Source organism: Canis aureus, chromosome 8, assembly GCF_053574225.1.
Source record: "Canis aureus isolate CA01 chromosome 8, VMU_Caureus_v.1.0, whole genome shotgun sequence".
In the NCBI taxonomy this organism is placed as follows: Eukaryota; Metazoa; Chordata; class Mammalia; order Carnivora; family Canidae; genus Canis; species Canis aureus.
The window spans coordinates 4,411,735-4,438,039 of NC_135618.1; the positions used below are offsets into that span (position 1 = coordinate 4,411,735).

Sequence of the window (26,305 nt, forward strand, 5' to 3'; positions counted from 1 at the left end):
GAGATTCCCTCTCCCCTGCCCTGCCCCTGTTTGTACTTGCTCTCTCTTAAATAAATAAATAAATAAATAAATAAATAAATAAATAAATAAATAAATCTTAAGAAAACCCACACACATAATCATCTCAATAGAGATAGAAAAAGCATTGGATAAAATCCAACACTGTTTTATTATAAAAGCATTTAATAAAAAAGAATAGAAAGCAACTTTCACAATGCAATAAAATATCTATAAAATAATCCACAGTTAACACCAGTCTTACTGGTAAAAAACTGAATGCTTTCCAAGTAACATCAGAAAGAAGAAAGGAAGTTCACCTCATTGCCTTTATGTAACATTGTACTACAGGTTCTAGCTAGGCCAGTTAGATGAGAAAAAAGAAATAAAAGTCATCCAAATTGGAAGGGAAGAAGTAAAATTACTTGTATTTCCAGATGACACCATCTTGTATCTAGAAAATCCTAAGAACCACTCCTCCCAAAAGCAATTAACCAAAAAGTTCAATAAGTTTATAAGATACAAGTTCAATATACAAAAACTAACTGTATACCTATACACTAGGAATAAACAACATGAAAATGAAATTATGGAAAGAGTCCATAAATTCAGGAAAAATTTAACTTAAAAAAGCAAGACTTTCACATTGAGAGCTACAAAACATCATTGAAAGAAATTAGAGAAGTCATATATAAATGGAATATAACCTGTTCATGGATTGGAAGACAATAATGTTAAAATGACAATACTCTCTAAATTGACCTAAAGAGGGAAGCCCAGGTGGCTCAGTGGTTTAGTGCAGCCTGCAGCCAGGGCCTGGTCCTGGAGACCCAGGATTGAGCCCCACATCAGGCTCCCTGCATGGAGCCTGCTTATCCCTCTGCCTGTGTCTTGCCTCTTTCTCTCTCTCTCCGTGTTCTCATAAATAAATAAAATCTTTAAATTAATTAATTAATTAATTAATCAATCTAAAGAGTCAATGCAATTCCTATCAAAATGTCAGCTGCGTTTTTTGAAAAATTAACACGGTCATTTTAAAATTCATATGAAAAGCTAAGAGATCCAGACAACAGCCTTGAAAAAAAGAACAGATCAGACTTGAAAGACTCATGCTAGATTATTATAAAAGTGACGGCAAAACCTTAGTAACTAAGGAGCATCTGGGTCACACAGTTGGTTAAACATCTAACTCTTGAGTTAGGTCCTGGTCTCAGAGTCATGAGATCTAGCCCCATTTTGGGACTTTCTGTGAGGACTCTGCTTGAGATTCCCTTCTTCTCCTGTACCTCCCTCTGCTCACTCTCTCTCTAAAATAAATAAGTCAATATTTTAAAAAACAAACCTTAATAACCAAGACTATGACATGCATGAAGACAGGTGAATAAATCAATGGAAGACAAACAAGAGTTCTGAAATAAAGCCATATATTTATGAACAATCACTTTTTGCCAAGTATGAAAAGACAATTAATTAGGAAATAATAGTCTTCAACAAATGATATTGAGAAAGTGGGTATCCACATGCTAAAACGTGAAATTTGACCCCCAACTCATACCATATAAACATTTTAACTGAGAATAGATCAATAACTTAAATATGAGCTTAGACTATCAAGCTCTTAAGACATAGTAAATTCTCATTATCTTGGATTAGGTAATGGTTTGTTAGATAGATAACAAAAGTTTAAGTGAGCAAATAGGAGTTAGATAAATTGGACTTCAAATCTAAAATATTTTGTACTTTATTTTACCATCAAGAAAGTGAAAAGACAATTCACAAAATGGGAGAAAATATTTACACATAATATAATTGATGGAGCCTAGTATGCCAAATATATAAAGAATGTGTACAATTTATAAATGCAAATATTTAAAAAGTGGATAAAGGAATTGAACACATATTTTTTCAAAGAAGATATACCAATAACATAAACAAAAACAACTTCATTATTCATTAGACAAATAGAAGTCAAACACAATATCCATTAGAATGGACCTAATAGAAAAAGATGCATTCAGCAAGTGTTGGCAAGGATGTGGAAAAATTGGAATTCTCATAAACTTCTAGTGAGGATGTGAAGCAGTAAATGTGCATTGAAAAACTGTTTTTCAGTTCTTCAAAATATGAATGTTCTTCAAAATGTTCCCCTCCTAGATAGACGCAAAAGGGAATTGACAACACATCTGCACAAAAATTGTCCTATTATGTCCTTAACAACAAGATTAATAATAGCCCCCAAATGGAAAACACAATATCCATCAACTGATGAATGGATGAAGAAAATATATCTGTAAAACGTAATATTATTCAGCAATAGGAAGGAATGAAACCAGACAGAGAATGCACATATTTTATCATTACGTTTATATGCAATGTTCAGAATGGTGTAGTTGTTGCCAAGAGCTGGGGGAAGAAGGTAATAGTGACTGTTAATGGGTAAGCAGTTTCTTTTTTTGATAATCAAAATGTTCTGGAACTAGATAATCATGATGTCTACATAGCTATGTGACTATATTAAATGTCTCTGAATTGTACACTTTAAAAATGTGTTTGACTCCTGATGAATTATATGTCAATAAAGCTATTATTTTTTTTAAAAAATGAGAAAAATTTGTAAAAAAAAATTGCCCATAAAATAAAAACTTATGGCAAATCTGAACTAATACCAGGTTTGATATTCATACATCAAGAATTTTTGGTTTAGACCAGTCAGCTTTCTTATAACGCTAAGGAATGTGTGCTTATTATACAGAGAGAAGTACAATAGCTCAGGAAGAGATTTTGTAATTACTGTGTGACACAAAATTAAGCACAATTTAGTATCTCAGATAAGGGCAACAAATAGATATAGTCTCTCTAATTAATTGTTCTCTACCTACAGAGGTGTTAGATTCTGATTCAAATACCTGGGAGTGTGTGAGACGCTTCGGGGAAGTGAGACATGTTTACCATTTCCAGGAAATAAGAATTTGTATAGGGAACTCCTTGCTTTTGCTTTTCTGATCTAGAAAGTTAGCTCTAACTGAAATTTATTCCTAAGAACAGAATGATTTATTTAATTCCTCCCATGTAGTAAATATATTTCACTCAACACCCACAGCAAATCTATAATGTTTATACTTTTGTTCTTTCATTTTATGGATGAGGAAACTGGCATTTTGCAAATTTACAAATTTGCTTAAGATTATTTTTGTAAAAACTCACTTAGCATTTCAGAACATATGATTTTGCTTGTGATTCTTTACTTCTAACCACTACACAGCAGTGCCTCTAACTGCTCAGTGGCTTACAAACATCAGAATTTTATTTCCTCGACATTGGGCTAGCATGGTCTATACAGCCAGGGCGGTCCAGGTGGATAGCACAGACTTGGCTTTGGACACGTTAGAGAGTTGTACATATTCAAAGATCCTTGGAATGGAGGAGTGAAGATGGAAACATCATGATCCTTAGTAGATTATGGACACGATGAACCTGGTTTAAAGGAAATGGTGTAGTCATCAAGAGACTTGTTCATAGTATTTCAGGAACCTTTATAAAATCTGTCCTCGATATGGAGTTAACATTTGGTCCAAACGTTTATTTATTTATTTTTTTTGTTCACTGTTTACAGCCAGATAGGCGATTGGTTTGTATATTTGTTCTATTTAAAATTACCCAAAGCAGCACAACATAGGTGGGACAAGTAGATGACAGTAAGAGAGGACTATCAAATAAAAGGCGAATTTAAAAGAGGAAGATGTAGCAAAGCTGGGATTTGCAACCCTGGAAAATGGCATACAGTTTTGCTTTAAGTGTGTTGATCCTAGGTCTCTTTTCAGGCACCAGAAAATACAGAAATAAGCCATGCCTAAAAAATTCCATTTTTTTTAAGATTTAATTTATAGAACAGTCTTATGTTCCAGCATAATTAAGAAGAAGGTGCAGAGATTTCCATATACCCACCTGTGCCTTCACACACGCATAGCCTTCCCCTTTCTCAACATCCTCCACCGAGTTGGTATGTTTGTTACAATGGGTGAACCTACAGTGATGCATCATAATCACCTCAAGTCCAAAATTTGTTTGTCTTAGGTTTTACTCCTGTGCAAACTCTATGGGTTTGGACGAAGGTATAATGATGTGCATACCCTATTATAGTAGCATAAAGGGGATTTTCACTGCCCTAAAAAAGCTCTGTGCTTTGTTTATTCACACCTCTACCCTTCAGTCATTGGCAACCACCAATGTTTTTCACCGTATTCATAGCTTTGGCTTCTCCAAAATGTCCTATAGTTGAAATCATACAGTATGTAGCCTTTTCAGATTGGCTTCTCTCACTTCGTAATACACATTTAAGATTTCTCCATACTTTTTTCATGGCTTGATATCTGTAAAATATTAGTGAGATGAAAAAAGTAGTTCCTAAAACGGTATTTAATTTTTATAAAAATGATAGGTAAAGTCAGATTTCTCATTTCTTTTTAGTGCTGAATAATATTTCATTGCCTGGATCTTACAATTTATTTTTCCATGTTTTGGCAACTATAAATAAAGGTGCTATAGACATTCATGTACTAGACCTTTCTGTGGACATGTTTTCAATTCTTGTGGGTAAATACCAATGAGAACAATTACTGGATTGTATGATAAGAATATGTTTGGTTTCATAAGAAACCACCAAATTGTCCACCAAAGTGTCTGTACTATTTTTGCATCCCCACCTGCCATGAACAAGAGTTCTTGTTGCTTCAACAGCATTTGATGCTGTCATATTCTGGATTTTAGCCATCCTAATGGGTGCATAGTGGTAACTCCTTGTCATTTTAATTTGCATTTCCCTGTATTGAACATCTTTTCATATGCTTATTTTTCATCTGTATACCTTGCTTGGTGAGGTGTCTGTTAAGACTGTTGGAACGTCTTTTCATTGTTTTTTTGTTTGTTTTCTAGCTATTGAGTTTTAAATGTTCTTCGTATATTTTCATTAAGGGTTCTTGATCAGATGTCCGTTTCACAAATATTTTCTCCCACTATATGACTTACTGTTTTATTCCTTTGTCATTGTCTTTTGAAGAATGGAGGCTCTTAATTTTGCTGATATCTAACTTACCAATTATTTTTTTCTTGAATTGGGCCTTTGATGTTCTACGTAGAAAGTCGTTGCCATACCAAGGTCATCTAGTTTTCTTTTTCCCATGTTATCTTCAAGGATTTCTGTAGTTCATATTTCACACTGAGATCTATGACCCGTTCTGAATTAATTTTGTGAAGAGTGTAAGATTTGTGGTAATAGGACAATTTGTCCTATTGTTCTAGCACCATTTGTTGACAGAAAAACCAAAAACACAAAACAAAAAGAACAAATATCTTGACTTCATTGTATTCTTTTTCCTCCTTTGTCAAGGAACAGTTGCCTATATTTAGGTGAGTCTGTTTCTGGGCTCTCTCAACTGCCCCACTGAACTATTTATCTCTTCTTTCCCCAGTATCACATGTTCTCAACTACTGTAGCTTAATTGAGATATAATTTATAACATTGTGTAACATATTAAGATGTAAAATGTGATGATTGCACGCATGTACAATCTGTGCATGCTGTGAAATGATCAGCAAAATAAGTTTAGTTAAAACATTCATCACCTCTCACATTTTCCTTTTATTGTGGTTTGAACATTTAAGATTTAGCATTTAATATTTAACAATTTTCAAGTATACAGTACAGTATTGTTAACTAAAGTCACCAGGCTGTCCCTTAGGTTCCTCAGAACTTCTCTGTCTTAAAACTGTGACTTTGTACCTTTTGATCACATCCCATGTTCCATATGCCTCAGTCCCTGGCAACCACCATTCTAATCTCTCTTTATATGAGTTGGCTTTTTTATATTCTATGTATAAGCAAGAGCATACAAAAATCTTTCTTTGACTTATTTCACTTGGATTAATGCCCTTCACAAATGGCAGGGTTTTCTTCTTTTTATGGCCAAAGTATATATATGATGTATTTATATAATATATATAATTTATATATATATACATATATATAATATATTTACATGCAATTTGCATAATATATAATGTATATTCTCTTGTATTACATGTTATATATTATACTAATATATATGTCACATCTTTATCCATTCATTCACAGATGGGACATCTACGTTGTTTCTATATCCTGGTTATTATAAACGGTGTTGCAATAAACATGGGGGGTGCACATATCTATTTTAAGTAAAAGTTTCATTTTATTTGAATTATATCCAGAAATGGTATCACTAGATCATTTTTAATTTTGAGGAAACTCCATATTGTTTTCCATAGTGACTATACCAATTTACATTTCCACTGACAGTGAATGGGGGCTCCCTTTTCTCCACACCCTAATACTTACTGTCTCTTGTCTTTTTGATGATAGCTGTTATAACAAATGTGAGGTGACATCTCATTGTGGTTTTCATTTGCATCTCCCTGATGATTGATGTTGAGCACCATTTCATGTATCTGTTGGTCATTTGTATTTTATTTAGGAAAATGACTATATATTTCTCTGCCCACTTTTTAATTGGATTACTTGCATTTTCCCTATTGAGTTGTAACAGTTTGTTATATTTTTTAATATTAAACTATTATCCAATATATAGCATATAAATACATTCTTCAATTCTGTATGTTGCCTTTCATTTTTTTAATTGTTTCTTCTGCTGTTCAGGAGATTTACAGCTTGATGTAATCCCTTATGTTGAGTTTTACTTTAGTAGCTTGGGCTTTTGGTGTCATAACTAAATTTTTCTGAGATTTAGTTTGTTAGATATTTTTCCCTATTTTTTTTCCTAAGAGTTTTATGGTTTCAAATCTTACATTTAACTTTTAACCCATTTAGTATTCATTTTTATGAGTGATAAAATGTAGGGCCTAATTTCATTCTGTATCTGGTTATCCGGTTTTCCCACCACAATTTATTGAAGAGACTATCATTTACTTATTGAATATTCTTGGCTCCTTTGTCAAATATTAGGTGACCATTTATTCATGAATTTATACTGGGCTCTCAATTCCATACCACTGCTCCATATGTTTGTTTTTATGCTGGTGCCATACTATTTTGATTACTATAGCTTTGCAATATATTTTGAAGTCAAGAATTGTGATAGTTCCAACTTTGTTCTTTTTTTCTCAGGATTGCTTTGGCCATTCAGGGTCTTTTGTGGTTTCATATAAATTTTAGAATTATTTTCTTTTTAACTTCTTTGAAAAATGCCATTGGGATTTTGGTAGGGATTGCACTAGATCTGTAGATGGCTTTGGTAGTGTGGGTATTTTAACAATATTATTTCTCTAATGCATATAAACACAATATCTTTTCATTTATCCACATCTTTTTTAATCTCTTCCATATAGATATAGTGTATAGGCCTTTCACGTCCTTGCTTAAATGTATTCCTAAGTATTTTTATTTTTTATATTGTGAGATTGACATTTTATTTCTTTTTGCAGATAGTTTGTTTTAATGCGTAAACAACTAATTTTGTATGTTGATTTGTATCCTGCAACTTTACTGAATTTGTTTATTAATTGTAACATTGCATTTTTTAAGGATTTTATATATATATATAAGATTATATCATCTAAAAACAGCTGATTTTACCTTGCATTTTTTCTGATTTGGGTGACTTTTATTTCTTTTTCTTGCCTAATTACTTTGGCTAGAACTTTTAGTTATGATGAATAATAGGTACTCTTGTCTTGTTCCTAATGTTAAAGGAAAAGATTTCAACTTTTTGCTGTTTAGTGTGAGGGTAGCTATAGACTTATCATATACAGTCTTTATTCTTTTGACATACATATCTTCTACACTCAATTTCTGAAGAAATTTTATTTTAAAAGGATATTAAATTTTGTTAAATACTTTTTCTGCATCTATTGTGAGGACCATATGATGTCCATCTTTCATTTTATTAATGTGGTGTATCGCAATTATTGATTTGAGTATATTGAACCATCCTTGCATCCCAGAGATAAACCCCACTTGATCCTTATGTATGATCCTTTCAATATGCTGTTGAATTTAGTTTACTAGTATTTTGTTGAAAATGTATACATCTAGGTTTATAAGAGATATCATTCTGTCATTTTCTTTTCTTAAAATGTCCTTATCTGACTTTGGAGTCAGGGTATCACAGCCCTCTCAAAGCTTTAGAAGAATTTGAGAAGAATGGACACTAATCCTTCTTTAATTGTCTGGTAGAATTCACCAGCAAAACCATCTGGTGCTGAACTTGGTTGGAAATACTTGGTTTACTAATTTAATCTTTTAATTTTTATTGGTATATTTATATTTTCTATTACCTCATGATCAGTTTTGGTAGGTTGTATGTTTCTAGGAATATAACCAATTTCTCCTAATTTATCAAATTTGTTGGTATATAATTTTTGATAGTAGTTTCATATAATCCTTTTTATTTCTATGACATCTTTTGTAAGGTCTCTTCTTTTACTTCTAATTTTATTTTTTTGAGTCTTCCCTCTTTTTTTTTTTCCTACTTGCCTGGATAAATGTCAGATTTGGTTATCATTTCCAAAACCAGTTCTTAGTTTTATTAATCTTTTATATTATTTTTTCTGGTCTCTGTTTCAGGCATTTCAGTTCATGCAATAGTGTAATAACTGTTCTGCAACTTTGTTCTCCTTCAATATTGAGTTTCCTAATATGTTTATTTTGGCTGTCTGTATAAATTTTGAAAAAGTTTTCCAATATCCATAAATTAACTTGCTGGAATTTTTACTGAGATTACTTTGGATCTGTAAATTCAAGTTGGGAAAATGGACATCTGTTGAATCTTTCTATTCAAGAATAGGAAATATCTCCCCCATTATTTAATTCTTCTATCAGAGTTTTATAGTTTTTCTCATATATATCTTGTCAATATTTAGATTTATACCAAAATTTTCTCTTTTGAAAGGGGGTACCAGTATAAATGATACTGTATATTTAATTTCATAATCCATTTATTAATTATTGATATCCTGAAAATTAATTAACTTTTATATAGTAATCCTATATCCTGCACCCTTACTATATAACTGCTTATTGGTCCAGTTTTTTAACCTCTACTTTTTCTTTTTTTCTTTTCTTTTTTTTTTCTTTGTCTCATTTCAATTACCTTTTTAGTCTGATTATCAACCACTATAGCAATTATTGGGTCACACGCTGCAGAAATCAAAACAATACAGCTTGCATTATACTTCAGTTTCAATTCCAAAACTCAATTTTGATATTAGGTATATAATCTTGCTAATTCTTTTAGATTCAATTCTGATAAAATGGTTAGAATTTATATAATGAAGAAAGAGATTATTGGTCCTCAAATCCTCTCAACTTCCTGATGGCCATGATTTATACTGTACAATTCTATTTGGTTATCTGTTTTTCAGAATGGTTTTGGCCATAATTATCTAACAATAAAATAACACTAGCACTTAAAATTGACCTTCTATTATTGTCCTGAAATGACATACATACCCACATGTCTTTCAACTTTATTTCCCCATAATGTAACTTATTCAGGGTAGAGCTTTTTTTGTAAAGAGCCATAATTTCTTGAGATGAGATTCCACTAATCAGTTTCATAGGTTTTCTACCATTTCTCTCACGAGGTAAGCATGTTTGATGCAAACAAAACACGTTCTTTGCCTTGACCTACCACAGTTCCTGGGTTAGTGAAAATTAGTTCTCACCAGGGAATTTTGTTTTGCTAATTGTATGAATTTGCTTTTGAGAACTGAAAGTATCCAAGTTTTATGAAAAATCAGCTAAAATTTTATGTTCCCCAACATTCAAAGAGTTGTATTAACCACAGTCAGTGATTTTTAAATCTTTAAAATAAAACCCTTTGTTGGTTTATTATGTATTATGTTTTTTCATCTATAATTATAGCCTAGTTAATTTTTATCCATATTTCTACATAGTTCTTATGGCAGAGGATCCCACTTATTGGGATGTGCACATAACATGGGTATAGGCAATTTAATTATTGTTTTTTTTTATTTGGAAATAATTAAATTATATCTACGTGCTTTTATGAATATAACAATTTGAGTAAAGAAATCATTATTATATTATAGCTAACAACTCCTACCCTTTAAAAATCTATCTCATTTAATGTTAATGAGCCACTAAATATATTCAAAGGCTCATTAGTATCATTAAATGCTCCAGAAACCATAAATATGAAGTATATTCATCTGAAGATGGTTCAGCACAGTTCATAAGGCATAACACATGTCATGAGCTGCTACTCAACTACATTTTTACTAACTAGGAAAATCAGGACTTGTCTCCTTCTTCCCATTGAACTCTAACGGTTACAACAAGTTTCCTTGAAAGGTCCATCAGGGGAAAAATTTCTATACGCACCATTTATAGTAGTGAATAAAGTTGAATTCACTAATTATGAAAAATGCTAGAGAAAGCTTTCCTACTCAGTTATTTTCTCTAAATTTATTTTTCTTGGGTCATGTAATAATAATAATAATAATAATAATAAGTATGAATCAAATTCTTATGATTTTCCTTTAAAAAAAATCTCAGAGGGATCCCTGGGTGGCGCAGCGGTTTGGTGCCTGCCTTTGGCCCAGGGCGCGATCCTTGAGACCCGGGATCGAATCCCACGTCAGGCTCCCGGTGCATGGAGCCTGCTTCTCCCTCTGCCTATGTCTCTGCCTCTCTCTCTCTCTGTGTGACTATCATAAATAAATAAAAATTAAAAAAAAAATCTCAGATACATCATTATGGCCTGAGTTAATGCATTCTTCTAGAAGTATACCATCAGATTGTAGGTGAAATCTTTGCTTTCTTAGCTGAGATCATTCAGGGACAGTCATTTTCTATATTTGAGCCTGGAGGTATTTCTAACAAAGAGATACATGTTTGTTGTTCTCTAGAAGAAGAGGAAATGAATTTGCTTCAAGAGGAGAATATTACTGTTGTCAATTTAGAAAGCTCAAAATGTTATGTGCAAAACAACAACAACAACTATAAAATGCCATATGCGTTCACCCCTAAAATTATGATAATAAAAATGCTAATAATGTGTCTATTCCACATAATTCAAATGCCTCAATTTCCCTGTATGCAAGAAATGAGTGGGCAAATTTATCTCATCTCTTGGCCAGGGGCATCATGAGGAATTAATTTTACAATTATTTTTTTCCTGTTTAGATGAAAGTTGCTAGGACTATAGTAATAAAAATTATGTTATAAGACCGTCTTTATATTTCAGACAGGCTGTATTTTGGAAATTTGTACTCCTTGAGTTTCAAAATGATTATTTATGTCAAAACTTTGTTCCAGTTGCCTTTGATAAGCATCATAAATACAATGAATTACTTGTGCTTTCTTTTTAAAACTGACTTTGAATCTTTTAATACAAGTTTCTTAGTCACAATAGACTTGTTTCTACTTGCAGTGCATATAGTAATCTTGACTGCAGCTTCCTGCAGGGTCTGGGATATCCTGCCGAGCTTCACATGACCAACATTATAACAGTACTGCTTGCAACCCACTGCTTGTTTACTTCATATTCTCAACTCAAGATTATTCATCTTTCTTCCCCCCAGATGTTAGTTGTCATTTAGCTCCTGTGACTTTTTAAAATCTTCTAAACAAGGTCATTTTAGATTTTTTGGTCAAGATAGTAGCCAGCCAGTGCTTTCCCCAGGCTTCATTGAAAACACAGAAAGAGAAGGAAGGTTATTAGCACCAATGGCAACTCAGAAAATCGATTAAAAATTTATCAGAACTTAAGAGGTTTTCTAATAACCAAAAGAATTCTTGTATGGATTATCAGGACAATGCAAGAAATCAGTAAATCAGAGCTTACACTTGATGGTTTCTCTGCATCAGAAGTGTGGATTATTTACTGACCTGAGGGAAGATAGCCATACCTCATACCACAGCGGATCTGCTTTATGAGGCAGGCAGGCAATAAGCACTTCATTTTCCTATTCTTCCCATTGGTATTTCTTTTTGTCTGCATCACTTATCAAATAAATTTCTCAGCAGTGTTACTGGAAAGAGGAGTGGGGAAGCAGTAGAGCGCTACATCCTGGCATGTGGAATCGGTGATAGAGAAGGGGTGGAACAGAGCCCTCTGGGGGTGCAGTTTTATTGGATTGTTTTCAGGCAAGAAAAGAATTACAGACTGCTTCAAATTGTCTGGAAAAAATGCCCTCCTCACAAACTGTAGTTCAGGAATGGCGAACAGGCAATCTCTCTCCATCCAGCAGAGCTGTGCCACATGAATGACCGACAGATACTGCAAATGTGGCTTTGGTCTACAGCAGCAAACCCACCGAATATTAGTGATCTAAGTGATACTTTTAACAGCCACTAGGCTGAGACTTCTCAGCATGTGCTCCCTGTACCACCTCCACTAGCCTTACTTTGGAAGCTTGTTAAATGCATAAATTCCCCAGCCTCCTTTTTTCCCCCTGACATTTCTCAGCTTTGTTGTGATAGCACCCCCTCAACTTTAGTGACTGACAACAAACACCTGTTTAGTCCTCAGAATTGTTGGGGTGTTGCTGTACATGTTGTCTTGTTCTTGGATACTGCCTGAAGGAATAGCCACTCCCGGGCACATGTTCTTCTCCAATCAAGAGATGGATTGGGCCCATGTAATTTTGTTTGAAATGCACTTTTTGATGTTGCATGTGTTACAGAGTTACATTCTATTGTGCAAAGCAAGATACCAATAGGAATGTACTACAACCATATAGTATATGGATATTTCTCTTCAAGAGAGAGAGAAACAGGTGTGAAGAATACTACAATTTTTCGTAACTTGAGAAAATATTTTTTTCAGTAGGGTAAAGGGTGTCCATGAATTGCATTTTAAGAGTCCGTCCGTGTTAGACCAATATACATTAACCATGAGAACCACCAAGCCATATGGATAATAACAAGCTGTGTTCTTTATTATGTGGTAAAGTGGAGATTATGCTATAAGGAAAGCATAATTTGGCAAAAAATTACTGAAGGTACATTTTTAGAAACACCTTCTTTGTGTTTTGATAGCATTAGAGTCTAAGATCGGATAATTGGCGGAATAAAGAGACAACATACTGAAATTAATAGAGATCGGATTATGAAACAACCAGAGGCAAATTGGACTTGAAGCGAAATATAGTCAATATCAAACATTTAACCTGCGTAAGAAGCATTAAAGAGCATAATTGGCTATGCATGGTATTAAATCCATAATAGGGAGAACAATCTTGAATAGCTAGCCTTAAATATAGAATATATAAAGATACAACTGATTCAGCAGAAGATGGTAAATATGTAAAATAGATAATGCAGACTTAATATTCAGGTTACTGGTGTCACAAATAAGAAAAGAAAATGCAATATAAGTAATCATAAGAAAAAGAGAATGAAACTTTTTTGTATTGAAAAAATATGAGCTTACACCGTTGAAAGAGCATAGGTAATATCAGATTACTAAAATGTATATATTTATAAATTATTATGCATTTATATAAGATTTGTATATTATATATGAGATATATACGATTTTTGAATTTTAGGAAAATATTTTTCAAATGTCCAGGGAAGAAAAAGCGGTTACTTTAAGCATTGGTCTGTGTAGCATCCGACTTCTGTTGAACAACACTGAGCCAATGAAATACCATGTGCAGATATTTGAAGGAAAATGTTATAAATTCAAATTTCTGTATTTAAACAATTCATCTCATTCATCAAAAGACAGTAAAATAATCCCCTTTTTTCAAAGATCAGGAAATGTACCATCTATATTTTTCTCCCAGTGTATACCAATACGAGACTTTTCTAAATATGCTGGAAATAACTCCTTTAGAAAGTAATGTAAGGAAAAGTAATAGTTACCTAGATCTAAAAATAACAAAATATAGTAATATACATATGATAAATTTTAATTTGTATATTAAGCATAGTAATAGAATAATAGCAATAAACATTAATAAAATAGAACAATTAGGACAATATACTGATAAAAGTATGTGAATATGGGCTCTCTCTATATATATCTTACTGTACTGTACTCACCCTTGTTATCTAAGACGATAAAATGCCTATATGATGACGGGAAGTGGGATGAATGACAAAATCCCTGGGATGTTACCTTATTGACCTTATGGTGATAAGTCAGAAGAAAGATCATCTGCTTCTGGACGTCTATTAACCACAGATAACTGAAAGCATGGGAAGCAAACCCACAGATAAGGCAGGACTACTGTATTGACTTTAGTTAATAATATATCAATATGAGCTCACTAATTGTAGCAAATCTACCATATTAAAATGTTTAGTTGTAAAGGAGACCACGTATGGCATACATGGGAAATCTGTATTATTCTTATAATCTTTCTATAAATCTAAACCTTTCTAAAAATTAAACTTTGTTTTTAAAAAGACTATAGAAATGTCACTGAATTTGGATAAGGTGTGTTATTGGAATTGAATTTGTTTTTTTTTTTTAAACTTCATTCTGAAAAGGAGGAATTATTATTTTGGAGATGTAGGGTGGACTGATGAACAAAGAAGATAGGAATGCATGATCACGGCTTCTTATTTTAGGCCATATAGATAGAATTTTAAAAACATGTGGTTTCACCAACCTACAAAAATAGACATTTGGTAAAGATGAGAATAATTTTGATATCCTGTAAAAATTATGTGGCTAGCTATGAATGAGTGAAGATTCTAGCCCTCACTTGAAGAATTAATTAGTGGTATGTAATAACAATTCCTTTAGTCTCTCTACAGATGAAGTTTTTCACGGCTGACTGGTAGGAGTAGGATTAGTTTTACTGTGAGAGTTTGCTATATCTAAAAACTCTGATTTTGTGTTTAAGCCAGTGATATTCAAGTTAGGCCTGCTATTAATAATATTATTTTAATCAGATCAGTCCTTTGATAAGTAACATGATATTAGGTCCTGACTTGAATGGTGGTCCAGGTTTAATTCTGTTATCTGAGAAGAAGTATTGATTGTACCCCCTCTAATATGCCAAAGGGTCTAATTTTGGTAAATTAAATGAGTAACTTATTGCATTGATAAAGAAATATTGTGTAAAATATAAATTCTCTCAGAAATACTATAAACGAATCATTATTTAACACCATGCCCTTGACTTTACCTCAGGTGGACAGTCATTGAATATGAATAGATTCTTGGAGTTTTGAAAAAAAAAAAAAAGCTATTGTATTTACTGCCCATTTGAAAGTTCTGTATTTTATTTACAAAGACTTTTTCAATATATTCTTCCTAGAATTCAGAGATAAGAAAAAAATATGTCTCCCTTTGTAAATTAAAATACCATGTTTGATTTATAATTTAGTGTCTGCAGTTCGCTGTGTTTCTCTTTCTGTTCTTTCTGTTTCTTATTTCTAGGAAATATTGACCCAGCTTTTGCTCTCAAACATAAGTCCTTCCTTCAGCCTAGGTTTTCTATGGCAATTGTTTCCTAATATCTGTTGTTTTCTGATTTGTTTATATTTTTACATTTAAAATATAGAAGCTACCTTAGTTTCTTGGAAATAGGCAAATTGAGTGTATGTAAAATAGACAATAGTATTTGAAGTGGCTTAAGGCATTTTAATAGTAAGCTATAGTAAGTCGTAACTTCTCTACTGAAATTGTGCACATACTATTGTTAGTTACTTCACGGTGCTATTTTTTGTATTAACATCTTCATTTTTTTTTTCCTTTTAAACACTGAAAATATAACTTCCATTTTGGAGCAGCTATATACTGAGCCATCAGTAAAGTAAAATAAAAAATAAAATAAGCCATATTTTTCATTGAATTGAAAGAGATATTATTGAAAAAGAAATTAAGTAAGTGATTTTTAAAGGCAATAACCTTTTTTTTTTTCAATAACCTTTTTTTAATCTGATATCCCCTCCCTAAAATTTCAAAGACCTAAAATAATTGAATAATAAAATTATAATTGTTGGTTAGAAAGAAGAGTTCCTTTTAAAATGAAATGCAATCATTATATTAATTGATTGTGGGAATCATTAAATCATGTTTTCCTGACTTTGTGTGACTTTTTTCTCTCTTTCCAACATTTCCCTTTTTAATGGAATGATTCAAGAAAGGTTTCCAAATTCATGTAGATATGTTTTTACTCTTAAATACTCATGGTGGCTTAATCTTAAAATGCCCACCTTCTGTTACTACCACATATATCCCATTGAAGCAGTGATATTCAATCATATTCCATCGCAGAGTCATCTAGCTACATTGTAGTTTTTCCCTTAGGTTTTGTCAATTTTACCCTGTATTTGCCATGGTAAAATAATCACATGAATTTTTCAAACAAATTAATTTCCAACTGAAAATATCCACAAAACACAAATGGGTTTTGTAATGTTTATACCAAATTTTCAAGGAAATTCAAAGACAGGTGTAGATTAATTCCCCAATGGGTTCAGAAATTCCATATAAAGAAAAATCTGCATTCTGAGTGATGGAATCTATGTAAGAGACAAAATTTAAATTACCAAGGCTCTAGATATAATATTTATATCTAATGTTTTGATAGGCTTATGTGGTAAAGACAAAATAACTTAAAAATGATAAAGCCAATTTTTATCAATTATCAATCAATCAATCAATCAAAATGAGAGCTATTTCAAAAATTCATGTGGTTATTTCAAAAGCATTTCATGTATATTATTTTGTCATCTCATCCAAATTACCACCCTTTACCCAATGCCCTCAATCATCTTTCCTTGTTCCTTGGCTTCTGCTCATCTGTTAAATATTGTAGTACCTAGCCTAGACTTGTTTTCTTTTCTGTGTATGCATTTAAGTCAATAAATCCAATTTTATTTTTTAATTACCTTTTACATCCCAATAATCTCCAAACACATTTCCAATCTTAACTCATTCCTTAAATTCTAGGCAGTTATATTTAACTGCCTTCTTGATTTTACCTCTACCTAACCACTCATTGCATCTATCATCTATCTTCTTGTCATTGATCTGTATATCTACATCAACTATCTAACAGATATTTTAAAATTAATGCAGAATTCTCAATTTCCCCCACTCTACCCAATTATTCTTCCCCATTGGCTTCCATCTTTATCCCAATAAATTACCCACTTGTTTAAGTGAAAACAAACCAAAACAAAACAAAATAAAACAGAAAACTGTAAGTAAGCATTGATTTCACTTCAATTCAGCCATCATATCTAATCCACTGGCTAATTCATTATATTTAACTCCAAAACTTATTTTTACTTGATCAACTTCTTTCCATTTCCAGGCCTATTGCATGATTCCAAGTCATTATTCTCTCTTACATAGACCTCTGTAATACTTACTTACCTAATCATACTGTGCCTAGTGTGGCCAACCCCAAATCTATTCTCCATCAGTAACTAGACTTATTTTCATGAAACTAAATCACAAATTTTCCTTTTTATCCTTGCTTGTAAATATGCCCCCGGCCTCTTCTATCATGGTCTTTATATTGTACCATTTCCCAGATTATTACACTTTTCATGCCTATTGCCGAACTTTTGGATTCTTCATCATTTCAAATTCATCTAGATGTTAAATTCTCACCCTGAATGTTTTTCATTATGTTGATATTGTTCACAACCTTGTATTATTCAGTCCTCTGTCTTCTCAAATGTTACCTCAACGAAATTTTCACACACCAACTGCCAAGTCTGAAGTATCTACTTAGTTATGTGTTATCACATCACCTAGCTTTATGACTTCATAGAGCACATGCAACTATTTTTTTTATTGTCCGCATCCCTCTACCAAAATATAATTTCCTTAAGAGTGAGGTTTTTTTTTCTTATTACTAAATCCTCAATGTCTAGAAGAATGTCTAGCACATAATAGATATTTGATACTTATGAATTGAGTGAATGGGTGAATAAGTAAGTGGGTTGGAGCTATTTGGTTACTTCTGTGCTTTTTGATTTTATTGCTTACTTCTCTTGGGATGAATATTGTACCTCCAACCCTAATTCCTATCCCCTCATATAATCCTCCTTCTCCTCATCCAATGTTAGATATTTCAAAAACCATTGAAATTATTTCAAAATATGAACAATATTCTTTGAGAACTTGCAGACCCTGTATATATCTATAAAAATATTTTATTTAATTATTATTATACTGTGAACTCAAAACACCAAGCATAACTCAAATATCCAAAGAGAGTAATTCTTTAGATCTCTTTAATTGTCTTTATATGGCATATGACACCAGGGTCATAAGATATATAGTAAATATTTTATAATCATATACCTGAACTTTTTAGATTTGTGAGATTAAAATGTTTTAAATATTTTTTCTACTTTCATTGTATTTTTAAGAAATATGAGTATTTCCATAATTAGTAGTTTTTTTAAGGAATAACTTTGGGATCTTAAACATTTTAATGAAAGAATAAAATTGACCTCGGTTTATAGTGTCCATGGGGTTTGAAAGATGAGTCAACATTAAAAATAAAAATAGCTAGTTATTTTTCCAGCAAAAGAGAACTTATACAGGAATAATGAAAGAATTGCAAATTTGGGAAATGCAAATTATGGCAAACTATAGACAAGTTCAAAGAACAAAGCAGAGGAACAGTCTTTTATAAAAAAGAAAAAGAGAGAACTTGATAGCAGCTATTTTAAACAAAAGTTTAGCCCACTACAGAAAACTGAGAGTTTGAAATTTAGACGCTCCTTATTGACTAGTAAATTGCAGCTTCTCATTGCCTGGGCTGTTGCTGGGTAAGGAAAAAAAAAAATATTCCTCCTGCTGGGGTAGTCAAATACATCACTATCTGCCCAGAAATAAGGTGCAACACATGGTACATGCACTCTTTCTTCAGGGCTTCCTGACTCCATCATAAAGCAAATTTCCTTTAATTAATTTTCATAGGTACTAATCACCATCTTCCTTTTTTTTGGATTATTACCAGTTTGAGACAAGGACCAAGGATCCAGTTTTATTACTCTATCTTTGTAACAATTTCTTCATTTGACAAATGAAAAGATAAGCAGATACCATACAATGGGAAGGTTATAAACTAATCCAACTTATCAGTATTGGTTATTTATCAGAAAAAGAATATCCTTTAGTAAAGTATGTGGGTTCTATAACCAGATGTCCTGAGTTTAAATTTGGATCTAACACTTTCTAATTTTCATTTCAGGAAAATTAACTGCAATGAAGGGATCAGTTTCCCTTTGAGTAAAATGGAAGTATTATCAATTGCCTCTTGAGATTGCTATGAGAATTAAATGACTTACTTCATACTTACCACTTAGAGACCAGCAAGATAAAGAAAAGCACGCATCACCCCTGCTCTCAGTTTAGTGATATAAATAGACATTGATTTTTTTAAAGAGGATTTGAGATGGTCATTAAAAATTGACCAGGTACAGAAGTTGTATTGAAGAGACAACATTAATGTTGTCTAGGCAAACAAGAAAGTAATTTTTCCAAATTCTAATATAGCAAAACTAAAAACTGTCTCTTTCAAAATTCAAAATAGATGATTCAGGACATATAAAGTATATATTATTAATAATTGGGATAATAAACTTCTCAAAGTAATTATTGAATTGTGTGATGCCCTATATATATTACTGTATCAATAAATATGAAAATAAACAGGTAACTAATGTAACTTAGCTGAGTAATTTTGATATATGAGAGGTCTTCCCCTACCTTAGATTGAGACAGTTGTCTGAAGAAACACTCTTGCTTAAGACCGCCTGTCCATCTCTGCCTTGTTCAGAAGCATGACAGTGTACTGCATTATTGACTTTAGATACGATCCAGTGTAGCAAAAATTCATTCATATGACCTATCCTTTCAGTTTCCCTAGTGCTCACTGTGTTCTCACTCTCTCACTCCTGCTTTATTCTCGTTCACTATCTCGTTTTGTCAAATTCGGTGTTGTAGAGGGTGGACAAAGGCAAAGTTGGAGGCTCTCCAGGTTAGTAACAGGCATCTAAAGCTGAGACCAATTTAGTTGTTCTTCAAAGAGACAGGCACAGAGAGTAGAAAGTCACATGGAAACCTTAGCACTCTTTCCAGGGGGTCACCAAATGCTATAATACCAGCTTTAGAGTAAGAGAGAAAGAGAGAGGGAAATACATATAATGCAAAAGAGATTTCAACAGCTCCTTGTAGATGTTGAAGGGAGAGGGACATTTTTCATCCCAGTCATATTTTAAAATCTCCTATGAAATTTGTAACAAATATATATTCACAGCTCTGCTTGATTATTATAATTCAGTATATCTGGAATGGAGGTTGGGCTTCCAAAGTTTTAGAAAATTCATTAAGCTTAGAGAATAACTGATTTAAGAAGTAGGACTATGAAAATTCAACTAGGAAAGAGATTTGAAAAATCAAAATAATCCTGAGAAAAACTTCAGAAAACACAAAAGACAGAGAGATGAAGAAGAATGAAGACCATTGAAAGATGTCTTTGGATTAGATTCTTAGGGGAGGACTATATGGTTTGCAAAACATTATTTACATTATAAAAAGGAAATTCCAGTAACTTAGAGGTTTATATTAATACAAGAAATATACAAAATATGTATTTTCTGGGACAAAGTTTATGCTTTCATAGAATGAACAGGTTAATGTTTTATGATGTCACATTAAGTCAAATATTTAAGCAGCAGGACAGTATGTTAGCATTATGTTGCTTAGCATTTATCAAAGAAAGACAAAGTTCATACAATACAAAAAAAAAAGAACCAGAAACCTGAGTTCAAACACTGCCTTTGATTCTAACATCCTGTAGGATTACAAATGAGTCACTTTAAAAAATAATGTTCACTCACTTCACTTTGTCGTGAGTTCCTTGACACCACTTATTCAGGAAGGCTTTCTCTATACCCCAATCATGCCAGGTATCCAAATATTATCATAATCAGCTTGCTGATTGGTCTCATCAGCAAGTTTGTAGAACTATGGATGGCAAGCATGGCAAGCAAAGCATTTGGTATCAGCAGAGAAACATTAGATGTAGATATACAGCTTTATTAAAACATTAAATGAGAGAGGAAGGATAGTGTGTCAAATGTTACCAGGCACAGAGAAAGGAGTAACTACCCCCTACAAGGGTCATGATGAACACGTGGTGAATACTTCCTAAAGGAGGTGGTACTTGAACCAGACATTTGGGTTACTAGAGAATATAGTTAGGATATTCTTAGAATTGTCAAATATGTCAAGTAGAAGAGTTTTGAGCCATTTTGATGTGTATTATTGTATTTATCTGGGAGTTTACTGCGTGAAATAACGTGGTGGAAGCTAAGATCAAATAATGACAATTTTGGAGTGGTGCCTCTTTTGAATTTATACTTAAATAGGAAATTACTGAAAATCTGTAGGCAGTCAAATACTATGAACGTATACCTGTATTATGGAAATTAGAGAAGTGGATATGAAGTAGGGTAGACTGGTGATAGAGATCCAACCAAAGTAGTCACAAACCATTGCTGTGGTGGTCCTATGAATGGGTCCTAACAATAGAATCACTCTGTTTTCCATATTTACTCTCTCTTACTAAATATTAGGAGACTTGAGATGCCTGGGTTGCTCAGTGTTTGAGCAGCTGCCTTCAGCTCAAGTCATGATCCTGGAGTCCCTGGATCGAGTTCCACATCGGGCTCCCTGCATGGAGCCTGCTTCTCCCTCTGCCTGTGTCTCTCTGCCTGTGTCTCTGTGTCTCTCATGAATAAATAAATAAAATGGTTAAAAAAAAAAAAACTAGGAGACTGAAGTGTCTCTATTCTTAATGACTAATGATTCCAGGTAATAAGCATAATTATGTTTCTGATTTGGTTAAACCTATATCTATAATGTATGTAGTCTCTGGTTCTCAAACCCATAGGCCTAGAAAATGTTAAGACCATAAATTTGACTTATATTTCAGAGGTGTTGAACTCCGTAGCAGTAGAATAAAAGATGTAAAGGAAGCTCTCTGTAGATCAAAAATATTTTATTCAGGGGTTTCTAAGTACTCCAGTATCTCGGTAATGCGATGCAAATGACAATTTAGGAAGTAGGAAAGAATAATCTCATGTAAAATATAGCATGAAATAAAGAGTTATTAAATGAATAAATTGGTACATATGAAGTAACTGAATTCAAAATGTTAGGACTTTGGAAATATACTTAATCCCGTTTACTCAGTGTTAGAAAGTTCACATAAGTTGCAATATATAAATAGTTTAAGACAGCTCCCAAAACATAGATATCTCTCATTAAAGGTAAACACACTGATGATGGTGATGGGAATTATAAACTATGATCAAAATGAGAATGTCCTGCTAAATTTTACTAGGCCAAAGCTTCTTTGATTCTCATCAGGATTTTTTATTTGATTACGTTTAAAAAGATATAAATTGTCATTGCAGTAGATTGGGTGACGATTCCGTTGATTCCTTCCAATTCCTATGTGTCTTTTGGCACATAGTGACCTCCCACAGAGTGAAAAGGTAAAATTTGTAGCAACACGGCTTGTTCTAATGACGGAATGTTAAAGATACCATTCAAAGTATATCTTAAAAACATTTGCACGATTTACCTTGTTTACTATTGTCTCTACCAATGTCATAAAAAAGACATACCTAGTTAGCCTACTTGTCCCAGGAAGAGGCTGAGAGACACCTAAAGCCATCCCCAGTCAACCGGGACACACAGTCAAACTGAGTTCCTCAGAACAGTTCAGCTGAACCAGATCTGATAAGCTAACAGTCAGTCACTACACACACCTGAGAGGAATGATTTTAAATCGCTCAATTTTAGGGTAACTTTTTAAGTAGCAACAACAAATACAATATTCCCAAACTTTCCTATCAAAAGTAAATGAAAGTACCTTGCTTGGTGCTAGAGCAACCACACAATACTGAAGAAACTCTTCAAACAATATCCGTGATCCTGTGAAAAATGTAACCCACATATGATGGGCAGACATGAAATTAAGGAATAAACATTTCTAAAAGGCTATTGTTCTGGAACAGTGAGAATTCAACAAATACTGGCAGCATATAGCTTTATGGTTTTTTTGACCCAGGTGAGAGGAAAAAAATTTCTATTTAGAGACCTAGAAAACAAGTTTTTTTTTCTCTCCAATTGCTTTACAATCAGCTTTATATATAAAAAATATATTTTTTTCATATATAAATACATTATATAATTTATATAATTTTATATATATGTATATTTCAAAGATATTTATCTCTCTTCCCAGTTTCTCCTGTGTTTTTGTTTAAGAAACCCCTTCCTCATCTTTTTTCTTTAATTTCTTCAGTTCTAATTGTGGAAAACATAGAGCTGTAGCTTATCCAATTGTTTTCCTTACAGGTGTTGTTATAAACCACATAAATTGTATGCAACTTTTAACCAATGCAATCTAAATTTATAAAATAACTTTATTGTTAGACTAATAGATAAATATCTATTATATCTAAAATATCGAAAAATCTATCTATAAATATCTGGTTCTGTGGCCCCAACCCTCCTAAGGAGGCTAAAGTAGAAGAATTACTAAGAGGTAGAAAATACCTAGGAACAATCGTCTTTGGTTCCTGCTCCTTGATTATTTCAATCAGAATTGGGATTAGTAATCACAAATTCCCAAGAAGTTTGAAACTGTGGTAGACTTTAATGCTATTTAACAGATATTTTTGGCTTCCTATTATCTACACAAACTTCCTGCACCTTCTGTTTGGATGGAGCTGTATAACCAGTTTGGGCAATGAATTGTGAATGTGGATCACTTTTCTAATATTTGGCCAGAACATTTAAATGGTATGAGACCTTATCTCTTTTCCTCTCTTGCTTTGTTTGGCAATATTGCTGGTAACGGTAACTTCCATCATTTGAGTCCTAGAGTAAAATCAAATTACTGCAGAGCACCTGGTCTCTCTGTAACACATACCTCATCCAAGTGTATACATTAAGTGTGAAGAAAAGTAATTGTAAGAGATCCTAGGAGAAAATCTACCAAGTGATGTCATGAGTAATTATTGGGTCATAAAATCATACATTTTTTTCTCTTGTTTTTGGGGTTCTTAATTTTCCTAATTATATTTAATGGTTATAACATAATCTTTAAACTTTCATTTTCTAGCACATTCTCTTAGTGTGCTAGAGCTGCAGCAATTTGATAAATAAGAATTATGCAGTGGACCTCTATCATATACTGTGTGATCTTTTCCATACAATTTTAGAAAGTGTCCCTTATCTACTTTAAACAATATGTGGGAGCTTTGGTCTCTTCTACCACCGTAGGTAGTTTAGTCAACATCTCAAAAGACACAGAATCATTAGGAGGCGTGGAGAGAGACAGACTGAGAGAGGAACATTTAGTTAACGGAATTGACTCACACGCTAAGAACCTGGAGACCTAGGGCAGGGCCTACTGCGGTGAAGGCTGTCCACTGACAGAATTTATTCTTACTCAGGGGAGGTTTGTCTTTGTTCTGCTTTATTCACAGTCCACTGTTTTATGTGTTGATTAAAAAACAAAACAAAACAAAACAAAACAAAAAACACCCTCACAGTTAGTTTGACTGAATATCTGGGTGTCATGGTCCAGCCAAGTTGATCCACGAAACCAGCCATCACAGGTATTAACTCTGGCTAACGAATGACGCTTACTTTATTCCCTGGCAATTGGACCCAGAATACGTGGGGTGAGTGGTGCCAAGGAGAATTCCTTCTCAGGAACTAGTATGAATCTCAGAATCTTTCAGTATCTCTCCTGTTGAGTTTATTTGCTGTAAAAGCTTGTAAAATCTGGGATCCATCTTTCCCTCCCTCCTCAGGATGAAGTCAAGCCGGCGTGCTCAGTAGATACATACAGAAGGAGACTCCTGGCAGTCTTATTTCAGCAGATAGGTCCAGATATAACTTAAGCCATGAAACATTGAAGCCATTTGTGACCATAGCATAAGCAGGCCATCCTGATAAATATTTTATTCACCAGTTCCCCCTTTTTTGACATACACTTGTTAGCTTCCTGTCGCCTATCATCATCAAAGAGGCATAGATACAGCAGTAACTTATTATCTCGCTATTTCTGCCGTAATAAAATCATGGTAGCGCTATCTGTCAGAACCTGGGGCAACATTTGGTATTGTAGGATAAAATCTTAGACACTGTTGATAGTGCCTGCCCCACACCTGCATTAGCTGGCAAGATATTGTCATTGAATTCTGGCACAATTTGTGGTACGAAGACCATGGGATCTGCCATTTAAATCTGTTGGTGCATGAAAAATACCAGAGAATGTCCACTTGAAACAAAACAAAACAAAAATGGCTTATCAATTCTCTTTACTACATAAGATAGTAGTCTTTCTACCAAAGATTCTCTGTCAAATTATTTGTATTTAAAAATCTACCTATTATTCCTAGGCAGCACTCACACCTTCTGTGTCTTCATGAAGTAAATAGCATTGAGGAAACTGTTGATTATGTTATGGCTAGTTTATAGAAACTAAAAGTGTAACAGAACAGCAACCGTTGCTACCTGCAGAGTTTGTGAATTAAAACATAATGCACTGGCTGTGTCTGATGGTTTAGAAAACAATAGGTCAGCATTTGCCAGTCATTAAGAAATAAGACTGTAAAGCACAGCATTATTCCAGAACCACCATGTGAAGGATTATTACACACAAATTGAGAAAGGCAAGTTAGGGACTATTGGAAATTACATGGCAATAGCTTCAATCACAATAATAAAACACCTTTTGATTAGTCATTATTCTAGTATCTTTTATGACATTTGACTCTCACAGTACCTATTTTTCATAGGGAAAATAATCTTCTTGCCATAATACCCTCTTTTCCCCACACAGAAATCTATATTACTCGTATCTACGTGGGAAATAATCCTGTCTCTAGTTGTTGGGGTTTAACGAACTCTAGTTCACAAACGATGCCACCCAGTCTCACCACACTGTGCCTACTCCTGCTCTGACTCTGAAGTGGGGTATCTATTTTGTCTCGTCATCAAGTTCCAGGTCAACTTTCTGGCTGCTTCTGACATGTCTAAGAACGCTTTGTGGAAACCAGTCTTACCTACGAGATAGCCTTTCTCTTGCCTTATTTCTGAACAGACTAAAACTCCAGCCTTTCATGCAGGATTCTGCTGCTCGGAGTCACATTGTGATGCCCACAGCATGGTGGTATGAAGCATAGAATCTGGAATCAGAGTGAAGTAGATTGCAACACTTAACACTTTATTTTTATTTTATTTTTTTTAATTTATTTATTTTATTTTTT

General features: G+C 33.1%; 2 long non-coding RNA genes across 5 annotated transcripts in view; both read right to left on the reverse strand.

The window, feature by feature from the left end:
* Positions 1 to 2,207: 2,207 nt before the first annotated feature.
* On the reverse strand, positions 2,208 to 17,693 carry LOC144318276 (uncharacterized). Of its 3 annotated transcripts, none has more exons than XR_013384124.1 (3): positions 17,361 to 17,693; positions 14,066 to 14,211; positions 2,208 to 3,471 (listed from the first exon to the last, which is right to left on the reverse strand). It is a non-coding gene; the product is annotated as an uncharacterized LOC144318276 (long non-coding RNA). The 3 variants fall into 3 exon arrangements; XR_013384125.1 differs by having other exon boundaries at positions 17,601 to 17,691; XR_013384126.1 differs by lacking the exon at positions 2,208 to 3,471 and adding an exon at positions 11,198 to 11,697.
* Positions 17,694 to 24,815: 7,122 nt separating this feature from the next.
* The window catches only part of LOC144317995 (uncharacterized), a 42,276-nt gene continuing 40,786 nt past the window's right edge, over positions 24,816 to 26,305 (reverse strand). For both annotated transcript variants that reach the window (XR_013383856.1, XR_013383857.1), the window contains 2 exons: positions 26,102 to 26,224; positions 24,816 to 24,929 (listed from right to left, as the gene is read on the reverse strand). This is a non-coding gene — a long non-coding RNA (uncharacterized LOC144317995). The remainder of the gene's footprint in view (positions 24,930 to 26,101; positions 26,225 to 26,305) is intronic.